At 34.1% G+C, this 4,292-nt stretch overlaps 1 pseudogene; it reads right to left on the minus strand.

The window, feature by feature from the left end:
• Nucleotides 1-2,067: 2,067 nt before the first annotated feature.
• LOC112763360 (GDP-mannose 3,5-epimerase-like) lies at nt 2,068-3,874 on the minus strand (annotated as a pseudogene).
• Between the last annotated feature and the right edge of the window lie 418 nt (nt 3,875-4,292).

The following is a 4,292-nucleotide window of genomic DNA, read 5'->3' on the forward strand; positions in this document are numbered from 1 at the left end:
ACACTTTTTGGTCAACTGTTTGTATCTTTCCCAAGCTTCATAGAGGGATCACTACAAGAAAAACACCCATTCAGGTACACTTGAAAAGTGTAGCCAAAAGTGGAAAAAAATGATGCCTTAGGCTACGGCTACGCTTTTTGGGCTACGGCTACGCTTTTTTGGGTGATTCCTATTCGGCCGTTGCCTATTCTCAAAGGCTACGCTTTTCTGCACCAAGGGCTACGCTTTTGGCGTTTGGGAATAGGCTACGCTTTTCAAGTGATGCTGTCCAGGACCAAAGGCTACGCTTTTCAGCTTTCATTCTTCCAGAATAGGCTACGCTTTTCAACGCTACTGCATCACTTGTAAAGCGTAGCCACATTCTATACCATAGCTACTTTTTATAAGCGTAGCCTTAGGTCCCTCTTTTTTTTTTTATATATATACTATAGCTACTGTATATAAGTGTAGCCTTAGGTCTCGTTTTTTTTTTGTATACTATAGCTACTGTATATAAGTGTAGCCTTAGGTCTTGTTTGTTTTTTTTTCTATATATATATATATATATATATATATATATATCTAATAATTATTAATACAACATAATAGTTAATATAATTACATGTATAAATGAGTTGAATATTACAAAATAAAAATAAATACATAATTATAATAAATAATTTCTTTATATAATAAAAATTATCTCTAACCAAAATATATTTATAACATTGATCCAAAAGTACTAGAATGAAGTAGTTAACTGTAAAAATTCATACATCTCAAACTAAAGTAAGCATAGCCATATCAAAACCATAATATCACTTAGCCAATAAAAGTATCTTCTAATAAAAATCATTAGTCAACCATACATGTAAAGATTCTAAATAACACTCTATCTTAGCCAATAAACCACAATAATAGTCAGCTTAATCTTTATTGTTACCCTGCATAATTATATAGAAAAGTAGTTAAAAAAATATTCATAATGACATTCATAATTATAAAAATTAAATGGAACACGTAGAGATAGTAAACCAAGAAAGCCTATACTAAAAAAAATAACATGGTCACGGCAGAAGAGGTGAATTCAAGGAATTATGTATTATCTTGTTTCATTCAAACCATGAAAATCCTGATATGTCCCTATAGCATTTATGATGCACTAATTAACCAGACTTTCATACTTAAATTAGATATAGGGACAAATTCATATGTACCAAGTGCACAAAAGAACTTTCAAAGGGAATGGGCAATGAAAAAGACTTTCAAAGCCTTGTAATTAGGTTGGGAAATAGTTCCTAGTCTTAGAAGTAATTCTCTAGAAACCCATTGAGGTAAAACAAATAAAGAGAAACATAGAATTTATAGTACAAATATAATAAATTAAATTCCAACTTCAAAACTAACAAATCAAAAGAATTAAAGTATGCATTGTACCTTGCCATGACACAATTAGCGTTTTGACAAAATCTGCTTGGAAGACCTTAAACAAAAACTTTCGCCTTCAATCTTAACCATGAATAACTGTAAAAATTACAGACAAAAAAAATTGTAATTGCCATATGCAACCATTTAACCAGGAATTTAGCACAATCATCATTTAGCAAGAATTAAATTGATATAATCGAACAGATTTGGGACCCAGCAGCAGCTACAGCAATTAAATCATTCAACAGAACAAGTAATTGTGGATAGAAAGGGAAGCTTCTTCATCAATCATCATAAACAACAAAGCTTTTTACTCAAAATCCTTTCACAATAAACAATAATAACTGAACCAAAAGGTTTAGTGTGACTACTTAAGGGGAAAAAATTTAAAAGTATGTGAGAAGAGAACAAAAAAAAATTCCGCAACCTAAACTCATAGTTACTACAACATCATCCAAGTCTGTCACATCCTCAATCTAATTTCAGATACTATATAATGTCTCATATCAAATTTCAGAACTAGCTCACCAATCAAAAACCATTTACCAAAAGTAAATTTTTTTTACCGGATATAATCAAAATACCAAAATCCACTGGTAGATTCGTTTCATGTTCAACAGGGTATCACAACAAATAATATAAATATTTTGTTTACATGTATTAGTAAATATTATATTTACTTAAAAGAAATTGGGCTTGGGTTTGCACCACTTTGGATGATCCATACACTGATAAATCCACACCTGAAGCATTCTCCTTCTCAAGCTGCTCCTTTATCCATAAGTAATCCTTAGACCATCCTACAAAACCAAACAATACACATCATATTACTCTATCTATACACATGCGCGTCGAACTGAACAGACCATGGAATCATGACTATTAAGCAAACTAGAGCCTAAACTAATAAATTATATAAAAGGGAAATAAGGAAAGTATTGCCAAATTAGTAGTAATAATACCTTCAACTTCATAGCTGGAGCCCAGCCAAGTTTCTCTTTAATCAATGTGTGTCCGAGTTACGGCCACGAACACCCTCTGGGCCAGGAATGTGATGTATTGGAATATTCTTGTTCTCAAAGCTAAGAACAATGTTGGTCATCTCATTCATGCTAACCATCTCATCACTTCCAATGTTTACTGGCTCACGGAAGTCCGATTTAGTCAATCTGAAAGCAACAATGGAACATAATGTTAAGCCTTATCAAAGAACAATTGAAATTACTCAAGAAATAAACTATAGATACTAATATTTACTTTACAAATACCAAAATTTCAAACCCTATAACTAAATTTACAATTACCTCAACACTCCTTCAACACACTCATCAATGAAGGTGAATGATCGTGTTTGCAATCCATCTCCCCACATCTCAAATCTATCAGTTGAAGTGAGTGCCTTTCGGCAAAAAGCAGCAGGAGCCTTCTCCCTTCTGCTTGGACAACATAACGACAATGCAATTAACATATTAAACAAACCAAAAAATTGAAAATGTCATTGAAATTACCCATTTAAATAACAGAAAACTAAGTTTGAATGCAGTTAAGAGCACATGCCTTTCCATGTTCCTAAAGGGCCATATATGTTATGGAACCTCCCGATGCGGCACTCAATTCCAAAATCCTTGTTGTAGTGCTTGCATAACTCCTCTGTTGCAAGCTTCTCTAGCCCATATGCATCTTGTGGCTAAAATGCATAACAAAATTACACACATTTATACCAAATACCATATAGTGAAAACCCGAACTAACTCAAATCAAACAACTACAAGAACCAGAAACAAACCTCAGCAGGCCAAGCATCGGACTCCTTCAAGCTCACATTTGTAGTTTCCAACTATTTGTATTCAGGGTAGATACAAGCATTAGAGGCATAAAAAAACCTGAAGCAGAAAAGCATTTGCAACATTGGTCAAGTATTAGATTGTAACCACTTTCCAAACAATATATTAGTATCTCCATTTCAAAACATATGTCATTAGTTTCTTCAGTGGACTAATTTATTCAACTAATTTAGTACTAATGTACTAATATATTCGAATCATCCAACGTCTAACCTCTTGATGCCGTTAATCCTCGCGGCCTCAATCATACTGAAGCTAATCATTGTGTTGTTGTACATAATGACAGAGTGGTTGGACTAAATGAAACCCATCCCACTCATATCAGCAGCCAGATTGAATACATGGTCAACATTCTTGGTGACCTTGAGGCAATTATCCATGACCCTAAGATCCACGAGATGGAACTCGTCGCAGAACATGTCCTTGGACATGTGCTCATTCTTCTTCTAGTCAGAAGCAATAATGTAGTGTCCCTCGGCCTTGAGGCGTCGCGCTATGTGCGAGGCAATGAAGCCGCCAGCGCCGATGATAGAAATCCTGAGCTTCTCTGATGGCCATTAAGGCTCCCTCTCAAGATTCTCATAGGTGTATGCACCATAGTCGGTTGTTCCAGTACTTCCCATTCTGCACAAATTGGTTGAAAATTAAATTCAATACATGAGCAGATAGTAATTCACACGGAACGACTAAGAATTGAATTCCAAAAACAATGCAAATGTTCAGTCTGGGGATGTTGTGAGATAAGGATTCAAAATTTACTCGTAATGTGAAACATGTTCCTCTTTCTAAGGAAGCAAAACAGAGTGAGAATCACAATATATAACACGCTATCACATGAGAGATAAATAACAAAATGCAATGAAATAAGTTGGATGGAATCAAAACTATGCAGAATTGGCCTCAAATGCCGTGAACAAAACACCAAACAAATTACTCGAATCTAATTAACTAAATACAGTTCAATACAAATGTCACCTGAAAAATAAATAAACATCTTAAAATGTCACCCAAACCAAATACGATTTCAGCTCAAAAATGGTG

The sequence above is a fragment of the Arachis hypogaea genome, chromosome 17, assembly GCF_003086295.3.
Source record: "Arachis hypogaea cultivar Tifrunner chromosome 17, arahy.Tifrunner.gnm2.J5K5, whole genome shotgun sequence".
NCBI classification, from domain to species: domain Eukaryota; kingdom Viridiplantae; phylum Streptophyta; class Magnoliopsida; order Fabales; family Fabaceae; genus Arachis; species Arachis hypogaea.